We start from the raw sequence: 13,503 nt of genomic DNA, 5'->3' as shown, positions 1-13,503 counted from the left end.
ACCTCTTACACTAACATCTGTGACTAATATAATGAGAGAAAATAATGAAGTATAAAAAAACACATTTTTTACCATTGGGTTTAAAAATCTTCCCAAATTATCATTATTTATCTGTATGTATCTATTTTACTGAGAGGCAAAAGAAAATAGTTTAAAGGTACAGGTTCTTCCTAGCTATGTGACATTAACATACTTTACTTCATTTCCTTATATGTAAATGGTAGTACCTACTGGATTTTTTTATTATGTTAATCACTGTACATTACATCATTAGTTTTTGATGTAGTGTTCCATGATTCATTGTTTGCGTATAACACCCAGTGCTTCATGCAGAACGTGCCCTCCTTAACACCATTCACCAGGCTAACCCATCCCCCCTTTTTTATTTTGAAGTAATTTGAGACTTACAGATAAGCCACAGAGGTAATAGAAGATTCTTGTATGCTCTTCATTCAACTTCTTTTTATGTTTATATCTTACATAATCATTGTACTTATCAAAACTAAGAAATTAACATTGGTACAATACTATTAATTAAACTAGAGTTTGTATACCAGTTTCATCAGTTTTTCTATGATTGTCCATTTTATGGTCCATCATCCACCTGAGTTCCCACACTACACTTAGTTTTCGTGTTTCCTTCTTTTTTCCCAGTCTGTAACAATTATTCAGTCTTTCCTTGTCTTTTATGACCTTGATACTTTTCAGGAGCCTTAGCCAGATATTTTGCAGACTGTGAGTCAATTTGGATGTATCTGTTGTTAGCTCATAGTTAGCCTGAGGTTATTTCTTTTGGATGGAGTACCATAGATAATTGTTCTTCACTCTGCATGGTATCAGACATTACATGGTATCGATATGTGATGTTAACTTTGATGATTTAATTACAGTGGTATTTGCTGGGCTTCTCCATTGCAAAGTCACTTTTCCCCCCCTCTGTAATGAATAAATATCTTGGCGGAGATACATTGAGCCTAGGCAAATACCATTTCTTCTCAAACTTGCACCCAGCTAATCTGCGCATCCATTGGTAGATCTTGCCTGCATCATTACTGTAGTACTCTCATGGTGAATTTTTACTTGATGGAGTTGTTCAGTGGTTTAAATAGGTTAAATAATGAAAGCACAGTAAATGCATGATACATGTTAACTGTTTGTATTTTATTAGTGAATATTAATTATGGTTGCTATTTATGGAGAGCTTACTCTGTGCTAGGAAGCGTCTTACATATTTTATAAATATAAACTTCTCTAATCATCACAACAGCTATACGAGGAAGGCATAATCGGTATCTACATTTCTTCACCGAGGAGGAAAGCGAGGCACAGACTAGTTAAGTAAGAAAACGAAGAAAAGTCTTTTAGCCACTAAATGAGAGGACATTTGTTGGAAATGTTCTATGCAGTCTGGATCTCGGCACAAAAGGGCATTGAGAAAGGCATATCATTTCTGTCTGTTCTTGCCAAAGAATGTATAGCTGAAATTTAATCAGGAGAAAATGTCAAACTAAAATGAGGGGTAGTCTGCAAAACAACTGACCAGCCCTCTTCAAAACACACAAATAATTCCTTTTACCAGCTTACCGCGGCCAGAGTCCTATATTTGTCATGCAAACTCAGCATAATCAGGAAGCCTAAAAAAGGAAGATAGGTCTGCCTTTCATAGTATAAAATTCAAAAAAATCTAAATACTATTAATAAATTTGGAGAAAGAAGTTAGAAAATTTGAAAAGTAGACTACTTAAAGGACGTCTCAAGCAATGTGTACCTTGCTGAGAAAGACTGATGGTCCTTTAGAGATAAGTGAGTGTAATAGCCATAGGAATCTTGGTTAAATATCGTTTGTGTGGCTGTTACTCCTTAACCCCCACCTTGTCTTTTCTCCACAGTCGATGTCTGCTTTCTACTTGATCCACAGTGCTGAGAGGCAGGAAGGGGTAAAAGCAGAGGCTGTGTGCTTCTCATAATTTTGAGTAATAAAAGTAGTTAAAATTTTCTGATTTAGACTATATTAAAATGCCTCTTGGTCAAAATGCACGCATTAATATGCTGAAATCGAGACTCATTTGCTCAGGCTCATCACTTCCTCCCCTTGTCAATCACATATACAACGATGCCAGCTCCTGGTCTTTCTACTTCATGCTTTTCTGAGATTTTAGGTTCGTGAGCATATTGTGACCCTAAATGAGTTGATACTGTTTTGTGCCGACTCTGTTTTGTGTCCGTGAACAGCTCTACTTATTGAATGTTATTTGGTGAAGGAGAAATGAGAGATGAAAAGAAAGACCATATTCTCCCAAGGGTGAAAGTTGTAGTCCTTGGATCTTTAAACTTTTTTTTTTTTTTTTTAATTCTTCGGTTCAGAAAAGCCCTTAAGGGGAGAAAGAGAGAGAGTGAGAGAGTGAGCAAGTGCTAGCAAGGACACAAATTGATCAAATAACGTAAATTTCAGTCTACAGATGTTGAAACACCATAGGTATTTATTTTCTTTGTATGAACCTAAAGCTGGTAGAGCCTCTGTTCTGCTGGTGGGACATTTAGTCTCAGTTATTATCAGAATTCAGAGCTCCATGTGTTTGCTAACATTCAAGATGTGCAGTAAGAAGGGAGGTCACTGGTCATTGGTCCTCTTGGTGTCATTGAGTGACATTGTCCTAGTCTGCATATAGCCTTCCTTTAAGTCTGGGGACTTTTTAGGTCCCCGGTCTTAATGGTCTTAATTGAAGAGTGTGGTTCTTTGGGAGGTCTGAATGCTACCATGCCCAGGACAGAGCCTCCCTGGGAACATCATGTACCCAATAAAACTTATGACATGTTTTCATGTCATTGGCCAATGTGGCTGGAAGGATATGAGTAAAGGGGAAAGTACAAGCAGATAAGGAGGGTTGGTTTAAGATCATGTAGGACTTTGTAGGCCCTGGCAGATCTTTGGCTTTTTCTTTATTATTATTATTTTTTAAAAGATTTTATTTATTTATTTGACAGATATACAGTGAGAGAGGGAACACAAGCAGGGGGAGTGGGAGAGGGAGAAGCAGGCTTCCTGTGGAGTAGGGAGCCCGATGTGGGGTTCGATCCCAGGACCCTGGGTTCATGACCTGAGCCAAAGGCAGACACTTAAAGACTAAACCACCCAGGTGCCCCATGACTTTTTCTTGCATTGAGATGGGAAGTCACTGGATGACTCTAAGGCACAGAAGTGACATGATCTGATAGCAGCATTCTGGCCACTGCCTGTATAGCAAACAAAGCTAGGCAAGGGTGGGAGCTGCCAGAGCCGGCAGACGGATATTGCAGGGGCACTTGTCTGGCTCATTTGGAAGAGCATATGACTCTTGATCTCAGGGTTGTGAGTTCAAACCCAGTGTTTGGTGTGGAGATTACTTAAATAAGTAAATATTAAAAAATAAAAAGAAGGCTATTACAATAATCCAAGCAGGAGATGATTGAGTAATCATCCCAGTAGCGTGGGAGGTGAGAGATGTTTGGATTCCAGATAAGTTTTGAAGTTGCAGGCAACAGAATTTGCCAGTGGATTGGATATTAAGTACAAGAGAAAGAGAAGAGTCAAAAATGATCCCAAGGAATCTGACTTAACGAAGGGAGGGATAAAGTTACTGTTAAATGAGTTGTGGCGGCTGACAGGAGTAGTGTTTTACGTTGGGGTGGAAATAGGTATTGATTTTGAACATGCTAAGTTTGATATACCTAGTAGATATTATATGGACTGGACATTTAAATTCAAGAATACTGGGTGAGATCATCAGTTCAGCTACAAAGGGGAGCACAGACATGGGTTGTAGCTAGAGAGAGAAATAAGATCAAGAGAGGATTTAAAAAAAAAATTCTAGGAATAGAAGTATGTTTGTGTGTTGATGGGAAATATTCCTTAGGGAGAGAAAATTTGATGGTGTAGGATCTCTGATTTAAGCTATTAGATCTCAGATCCAGGCTGTCAATGGGTATTTATAGAGTCTTCCTTATGGAAAGCAATTTAGTGGATTAAAAAAAAGAAGAAGAAGAATAAGCATGGGATACAGTCCATTTTTTTGTGAGCACATTGTTGAAGGGTTTAACACCTGTTGCTTAACAAGAGGAATACTATTTCATTCTGGTGCATGACATATACCAACTGATTGATTCAAGAAAGTAATAGAATAAGCAGGGATGGTTTTGTGAAGGATAGGTATTTGAGAAGGTGAGATATGTATTTGGGTAGGATTTGGACAGACTGGGACAGGGGTGAGAACACAAGATCTGGGGATGCCTGAACATCCGCAAAGAGGTAATATAAGATATATCTTAGAATGGAAAAAGTTCATCTAAGGAACAAAGGGAAAGTAAGTCAGGAAAGGCTATTTATGCTAGAGATTGTGCAGTATATAATTTAACATCTTCAGGAAAGGAAGGTGTCTCAAGTGACTCATATTTCTGGCTTGGGCCAGATTTTTTTCTGGAAAGTTAAAAAACAGATTGCCAGCCCTGAAGGTTAAATAGAATTTTATTTTGTTATTGAATTTATGGTCAGATCTATGGCATGTTAATCTATCAAGTTGTCTGTAAGGGATTTTAAAATATTGGTAGCTCCTTCCAAAAGTTAGTAGTAAGTCTTGGAGAACTTATGAACTTCAGAGACAAGGGATTATTAAAAAAACAAAAACAAAAACAAAAAACAGGCCAATGTTAATTCTTGACCTCAAACAGATTTTAAGAAATGAGTTCCATAAAAAGTGAGTTCATGTATGACATTTATTAGAAATTATTTTGGGAGGGAAATGTTCTTTCCAGCTAAAGAAAAAATTCTCCAGACTAAGGAAGGTTTTTTCCCCCACTTTTCATTGCCATCACTATTCTGTCTACATGATTGTTAATTCCAACTCTGACACATGCAGATGCAGAACAACTTCAACCTGTCACTACTTATTATTCAGGCATACAAACCAATGAGCTCAAAGGAAAATCAATAGAAGGAATCAATGGAGATGCAAAGGAGAAAATGTGGGTGAAGTCTATAATATACTGCATGTCTTGTCCCCAATCTTTTAAAAATGTAGTTCTGTTGACAGGCCTACAATCAGATAGGAATTTTATAAGCCCTGGTTAGTTATCTCTAATTGGTAGAAAGATAGTGTCCTCTCTAGGCGAGAAATGGAGACTGTAGAGTAGTCAAACACAAAACATATAAGGAGGTGGGCAAGGAACATAAACTAAGAAGTCAGGTAGGAGCAGACCTAAAGGAGAAAGCTGCTACCCCAGTCGACTGTTGCCAAGCAGGAATGGGCTCAGGGATATCAGTTTCACTTTTTCCAAGGAAGCATGAAATCTAAATTTTTTAATGGAAAACCTCCCAATTAAAAAAGAATAGCACATACAGATTACTGTGTGAGGGGGACAAAATATCTGGGGGCCACATTCAGCCTCCAGCAATTGGCTTGTCACAGCTTGTCACAGCTTAGTCACTGCTGGAAGATGAAATGGATGTGTGATCACCATTTTATCCTGACCCGTGCCTGGATAAGGATTCCTAAACCTTCTCAAACGTTCATGCCCAACCACAGTTCTCAAGATGAATCTGCCTCCCTTTGTTTAACTCAAGGATTTGTTCACATCCCATTTTTTATTTGTTTTTAATTTATTTAATTTGTTTTAATATTGGCTCCACACATGACAATGTTTTATGAACAAATTATAGTACAGCATTGTTAGACAATAATAGATGGTAAAAAATGTGAATTTTTTTTTTAAAGATTTTATTTATTTATTTAATAGAGCGAGCACAAGCAGGAGGAGTGGCAGGCAGAGGGAGAGGGAGAAGCAGACTCCTCGCTGAGCAGGGATCCCGATGCGGGGCTCATCCCAGGACCCCGGGATCATGACCTGAACTGAAGGCAGTCACTTAACCAACTGAGCCACCCAGGCACCCAAAAAATGTGAACATTTTAATAGCACATTTTTACGTTTTAAAGTAACATTATAGTTTATCAGGATAATACAAATATTTCTAATTTTTAAAACATGGCTAATTTTTTTAAAAGATTTTATTTATTTATTTGACAAAGACATAGTAAGAGAGAGAACACAAGCAGGGAGAGTGGGAGAGGGAGAAGCAGTCTTCCTGCTGAGCAGGGAGCCCGATGCGGGGCTCGATTCCAGGACGCTGGGATCATAACCTGAGACGAAGGCAGACGCTTAATGACTCAGCCACCCAGGCGCCCCAAACATGGCTAATTTTTAAAATTGATTATATATATTCCCTATGTTGTGACTTGATTATTTTATAACTGGAAGTTTGTACTTGTTAATCTCCTTTATCTGTTTCACCTATCCTCCCACCCACCTTCCCCCTGGCACCCATTAGTTTGTTCTCTGTACTTAAGAGTTCAGTTTTTTGTTTGTTTCTTTGTTTGCTCATTTGTTTTGTTTTTCAGACTCTATATATAAGCAAAATTCTACTGTATTTGTCTTACTCTATTTCACTTAGCATAATACCCTCTAGATCTATCCATGTTGTCAGAAATGGCAAGATCTTATTCTTTTTATGGCTAATATTCCATTTGTGTGTGTGTGTGTGTGTGTGTGTGTGTGTGGTGTGTATTACATCTTCTTTATCCATTTATCTATTGATGGACACTTGGGTTGCTCCCATATATTGGCTATTATAAAGCTGCAAAAAACACAGGAGTGCATATATCTTTTCAGATTAATGTTTTTTGTGTTTTTTTTTTTTTTTGAGGGGGTTGGAGTTTTTTCTAATTGTTTTATAACCACAAAAAACTAGTATGGGAAAAAAGAAAAAAAGACTAGTACAGAGAATGCCCTGTACAAAACAACACAATAAAAGTTCAGAGATCACGGTGTTCCCTTAGCAAGGCTGATGATTTCATTCTCTGGTATTTGGTATTTAAGCTGCAGTCCCTGTTTTCAGATTGATCACAATGAGCATGGCATAGTCCATGCTTTTTATCAGGTTTGAACAGGTGAATGACCACTCAGCCCAGGTAGAAGTAGATTAAGTGTTTGGTTTCATGTATCATTTACTACCACTGTTTCTCCTCATGGTGCCCTGCCTGGTTGGGTTGCACTTCTTATCAAACTCTATCTCCATTTAGGTTGCCAGGTCCTCTGTGCTGTATTTCTCCAGCAAGTCCCGTTGCATCTCCTTTGACATAACTGCATTTTTGATCATGGCTTTTTTATCTGACATGGTTACAGTGGAGAAGAGGCTCACTGACTTCCACCATCTCCTGGAAGATTGAGGGTTTTTGTATTTAGCCTTGCTTATCATACCTGGAAAATATTCTGTCCAATATTATGCTCAGCAGAACAGTTACTGGTTCTAACTCAAGATACTGAATTCCATTTACATCTCTATTCTAATCAAATGGAAGCTCTATTTGTCCATATTCTCTAAGCCAAAGCAACACGTGGGGAAAAAAGAAAGAAGTTGTATAATGCCATTTGCCTTCCTATTGGCTTTGTCTCTGACATGGGATTTGAAAGCCTGTTGAAGTATGATCTTTCTGGTGCTTCAGTTAGGAACGACAGAGTGTATTAACCAACCCACAGCCTCTAACATCTGAATGTACAGCATCTACATTTCCATCAGGCCTCTCCCATTCTCACTGATCTAGTTCAGGCTTCATTATTCTCATTCATTATTTCAGACTTTAATGTGCATAGGAAATACCGGGGGATTTTGTTAAAATGCAGATTCTGATTCAGTAGGTCTGGGGTTGGGCTTGAGAGTCTGTTTTCCACAAGCTCTTGAATAACGCTGATCTGGAAGGTCCAGACTCTGCCCAGAAGGATCACAGACAATGTTAGAATCTCTGGCTTAAGAATCACTTGGACTCTTCTTGCTACTCAGTATTACTGTTGTTCTATTTCACTCTCTTTTATTTCTTCTCCCATTCTTCTTATGAACTGTTTTGGAATGTCTTGAGCTACATTTCACTAGCTCTTCTGAAACAATCATAAATCTAAGCATATGACTTCTTCTTTTCTAGAAAGAGCAGAAATTTATAGAGGTCTATGGTGAAAATACTTTCCTCCAGATGAGACTTTCTTTTGCTTTTGTCTTTTACCTAGAGGCCACTTTAATATTGGAAACATGAAATTTGAGACTGTTTCCTGTAGAACTTAAGCAATTTAAAGAAAGAAGTGGTACTTTTTCAGTTCACCCTTGCCCTGTAGCCCTTTCGTGTCCCAGCTTATTATTGGGGAGGATCTCATGTCGCACCCCATACCATTCACACACTCCTGGTTTTTATTTCTGTCCTCATTCAATGAGGCTGTTGAAAGGAGAGTTGAAATTTTTCTGAATCAGCAAATGCTCCCAACACAGAAGCCACTTGCAGGTTCTCATCTGCCTTCAGTTTTGGCCTGGTAATACTTCACTATATTTTTAGCTTTAATGTACCCTAATATTTTTTAAATGTATTTTAACCAATTTCTTAGTTCTTTTCAGCAAGAAGACTTGTCCCAATCAGCTAGCTTACTGTTTTTGAAAATGAGAAATCTGTAATTACCTTTAAAAATATCTGTCTTCCCCACTATACTATATGCTCATTAAGAACAGGAATTGAGTGTCCTTTGTATATCACTATATTTCTAGCTGGACACATAGTAGGTGCTCACAATGGTTGCTGAATGAAGGAAGCCTAAACTTGAAGACCATCTCTGGCTGGTAAGTCATGCAGGCAGACAGGAGGGCAAGAGAGATGATTCCAAGGTGGTCTTCTAGGCCACCTAAAGCAAATTAGTGAGCTGCAAGGTATGACCTTGCTTCTGGGCCAGATGGTTCATCTTTCCTCAGGGTGCATTTGAGAATGGCATGAAACCTGTAAGATGACAAGAAAGAAACCATATTGTTCTCTCCAGGAGGGGCCTTTCCTCTGTGGAAAATCTAACAGCTTCTGTTTTAGTCTTTTACTATCTATGATTAAAAATAGCCACCATTTCCTGCCAAGAATGGTAAGGAAATCCATACAAGACCATGATTATCTATCCTGGAGTATCCTTTATTAGATTGATACAATTACTCTTTTTTCTTTGACGAGCTCAGATTTTGAATGACGTGATTGGTATGTCTTTGGTCTTATGGATGATGAGAATAAAATGTGTGAAAAATAAAACTTCTCTAGTGACAAGTATTAGTGACTCAAGAGTTATGCTGGAGTCTGGCTCATTGATTCATTTCTGCAGTTTAATCATTTGTAAAACAGACCTGTGATGTTATAGCAATGTTGTATGGCTGTTGGTTTTCAAAAGTTTGAGATCCCTGCAGTAAAGGGAAAACATGAAGTATTATTATCATAGGCAGGTTATAGACCATCTGCCAAGAGCAGACACTGATCTTTTTATGAGTTGTAAGTCGAATAAGGGAAGACATGGGAAGCCTCAGGCAGAATTATATAAAATCCTTTCCATCCTCCGCTTACTCATCAATAATTAACCTGGCAAATCTAGAACTTGGTTGGAATAAAATTAAACATTCCCCAAATGGCTCCTGAAATGTGAACAATAAAATTCTTGCCTTATGATTTGAAGTCAAGGTATCTAGCCCTAAATGCAAATAAAACATGATAAATTGATAATGATAAAGACAATTTATTATTAAATCATCCTATAAAATCAGAATAATGAGAAATGTTTTCATTACATTTTTTCCAACATCCTCATTTATTTTTCTTCTCTTTGGCTTCATGGAATATTTCTTGGGCAATAAAGGACTACGTGTCATTTTCCATTTATTAAACTTTTTGGTTAGCTTGTTAAAGAAAGTATTATATACTTCCGATATACTTCCAATGTATTATCCAAGTTCTGAAAGTCACCACAGGATACACCACCCCATGAGTCTATCTGTGCGCTCTTTAGCAGGAACTGTCTTTTACAATTAGAAACGGGAGATACTTTAATACAAGTGAGAGAAGCAGTAAGTATAAAAGTCAAGTTGAGTTAGGTTTGAATTCTTTCTTGTTGTTTGCTGGTTAAATGACCTTAAGAGATTCAAATAACTCTTAAATCTCTATTTTTTCATTTATAAAGTGGACAAAACAATAGTTACATGACAAAACTGTCAGAAGGATTGATAGAGATAAAAAATATATAAGATACTTAACAGAGTGCCTTGGTAATACATTTAATATAATATTTTTAGGTTAAAAATTATATCATTATAGGATTCCTTAACCTTGATGAAAACCTTCCCTTATTCTTCCTTTATAGAAGTCCTTCACAAAATAACCTAAAGTCTGTTTTGTGTTATTCACATTTTTAACTTGAAGACATCTCACTAAATAATGCATTTAATGTCTGTTGGTTGAGCACTATGTGCACTAGATACTGATAGGACTGCAAGAGAAAAATATTGTTGCATCATTTGAAAACCTCAGTTCTGAAACAGTTCACTGAAGAAAGGAAAACCATATGCAAATAAATGTCAAATGAAGGAAGATTCTCAAATACTGATCAAGAACAGTAGTGGCTTCAGAGTAGTAAAAGCTCGGGGAAATGCATGGATAGTTAAGAGGTGAGGGGACCATCTTGCCAGATTGAAGAAGAATGAGGCACCCAGATTTACCTGTCTTGCTATTTCAAAAGAAAAATGGAACCAGGATCACTGATGTGCAAAGGATAAGGAGGGGATATATTTTATTGATGTTAGTTTCTCCTTCACAGAAGTACCTCTTGCTACCTCATATTAGTTAAGATAACACTGGCTAACTACTTTAACGAAAAGACCAAAAAACAAAAATATACTATGACTTAAATGTAATATATACGTAATATATATATTATGTAATATACGTAATATATGTATATTATGTAATATATGTAATATAAATATATATTTCCCCCCTTGTTTACATAACTGTCCCAGGGGAGGTGGTCTTAGTAGGGAAAGACAAAATTCCATACATGGTCATCCAGGAAATTCCCCTCATGGAATCCCCCCAGTGGCTCTGCAGTGCACCATAGTCTCCTTCTTTGTCACCCACAGAGGTGTACATACCAGAATTCCTTTGGTTGGTCCTGGAAGTAGCACATTTTCATCAGCTGGAGCTGGGTCACAAGGACACACACACACCTTCAAGAGAAGTTGGCAACTGTGGTGTAGCTATTTGCCCCAAAGAGGAGAAAAGTGACGTTGGTGAAGAATTAGTATTATTTATCCTACTATGGGATATAAACCAGTCCATACATGTACTTTGTCCTGTTACTATTTTTTTCTTAAGCATGCCTTTTCCATGTATCCAAAAATCCCTTTGGTTTTAGTTGAACAGATTTTGATCAACATGTCCTGAATTCATGTTCTTCAGTAGGAGGCTCTTATCTTTCTAGATTCACCCCTTCAGTCTTCTAGATTAAAGTAATTTTATGTCTCTTTTTGTTTGATTGGCTTTGCTTCTCTCAGTCTTTTACACATTTTGCAAACTGCAGTGACCAGAATTGTATAGCATAGTCCAAATGCAGGTATGCTACCATTTTTGAACAGAGTAAATCTGTGACTTCTACTTTTTGCTTCAAAAATAATTTCTGATGATGGTAACTATGCTGCTGACACCTTTGGCTTCAGCTTCGAAGAGAAGTCTACACAGATTCCCAAGTGCCTCTTTTTTGTCTTCAGTCTTGTAATCCTGATATTAAAATCCTCCGTCCTTTCGAAGTAGTAGTTCTCAATCCACACTGTATGTTATCATCATCTGGGGAGCTTTAAAAAATACAAATGCCACCCCCTTCCCTCAAGATTTTGATTTAATTTGTCTGAGATGAGGACCAGCTATTGATTCTTTTCAACATGTCTACAGATAACCTTAATATTTCCTCAGGGTTTTGAATTGTTGTCAAAAGAGTAATTTGTAATTTTTTGCAATTCCACTTTATATATCCCTATTGAAATGCATCTATTCTTTCTCTGATTGCAGACAGACGAGAGCAAAACTTTCCAAAGATTCCTCCCATTAGCTTGGAATTAGCACATGGGAAAATTATGGGGCTCTGTGTAAATCTTATAAACCTTACACTTCAGTCCATATGATAATAATGACTGAAACCTAGATGTCAAATGTCCTTTGTCCTCTGGCTCCTGTGTGTGCACACGGTATCTATATCATCTATGTTTTTAATGTATATCAACTTGGATATAAAGCTCTGCATCTCTTTCTGTGTCACTCCTCACTTCTATCCTCTCTCAAAGAATCCATAATGCATAAATGCCTTAGTAATGTGTATTTTCCTGGAATTTGCACGAGAGAGAAAAGTTGGACTTTACTTTGCACAATCCACAGGAACCACCTTGAAGACTCATTGACAGGGCAGTCCTGAAAAGGCCCCTAGGCCACATCACCATTAGAGGGTAGCAGTGAGGTCATTTCCATTTCCCCCTTTCCACAAAGTAAGTGGCATCATGTCCCTTTCATCCCTTATATATTTCTCTACATTTGTCTTCCAATCCGTGCTACTCAACCAATTCAAATTGCTCTCTTTATTCTGTGGAGCAATGCAGATAAGCCCTAACTTCTCTTCTCAAAATGTCGAATTCCAGTCCATCACCAGGCTAGGTAAAACTGAGCATCCTCTAGTTGATGTGATCCTGACTCCTTTAGAAGATAATGTGAATGTTAACAGGTTTTACTGCATAGATATTAAAGACACTGTTATATAACATAGATTATTTGTATCATATGGATCTGTAAATCTGTAATCTAGCCACCATGTTGAGTAGGACCTTAAGAATGCCACCTTCCTCCCCCAGAAGTTTCTCAAATAAATACATTGGTCTTTCTCAGAAAAATTCTCATGCATAAATTTTTCATCTTTTTATATAACTTTATATTTGGATAGCATTACATAGTTGAAAAATGATCTTCCCATATATTTTCTTGTTTGAGCCTTTCACGATAAAAGCACGTAAATTTTCAGCATAATTGAGCTCTTTCCCATTTATAGTTTAGAAGGATGGTATTTGAAAATTTTGAACAAATAACTCAAGTCCATCTGGACAGTAAATGGGGAAATAGTCACTAGAAGCAAAAGAGTGGAAAGGGAATTTTTAAAGATTATGCATAATCATACTGTGTAAAAACTGGAATATCAGTTAGGTAGTTTAACAAAACCCCCCAAACTGAGTGACTTAACATAAGACAGTAATTATTATAATAACTATTATTCCATTTTCTGATTCTTTGGGTTGATTGGGCACTTCTGCTGGTTCCATCTGATTCAGTGATGTGACTATAGCCCCAGATATGGCAGCGGAGGCAGGGTTCTCCAGTGGGACTCACCAAGGCCACGGCTGGGATCACTGGAGATTGGGGCAGCTGAGTTCATCTCTCTTGAATTCTCACCTCCTGGGCTTCTTCAGAGCATAGAGGTCTCTGAATATGAAGAGGGCTAGATTGGAAGGCGAGCCTAGGAAGTTACATGCCTCTCCTACCATATTCTCTTGGTAAAGCGTGAGGAAACAGTATCTCTTGCTAGAAAACGTGGCAGTCCCAC

At 37.5% G+C, this 13,503-nt stretch overlaps 1 pseudogene; it reads right to left on the bottom strand.

Annotated features, from left to right (window-relative positions):
- Positions 1–6,842: 6,842 nt before the first annotated feature.
- Positions 6,843–7,204, bottom strand: LOC118021265 (annotated as a pseudogene).
- Between the last annotated feature and the right edge of the window lie 6,299 nt (positions 7,205–13,503).

The sequence above is a fragment of the Mirounga leonina genome, unplaced genomic scaffold (assembly GCF_011800145.1).
Source record: "Mirounga leonina isolate KUSES-001 unplaced genomic scaffold, KU_Mleo_1.0 Mir_174, whole genome shotgun sequence".
Classification (NCBI taxonomy): Eukaryota; Metazoa; Chordata; class Mammalia; order Carnivora; family Phocidae; genus Mirounga; species Mirounga leonina.
The sequence above is the reverse complement of the archived record's forward strand: the minus strand, read 5'-3'. Positions and strand labels throughout refer to the sequence as shown.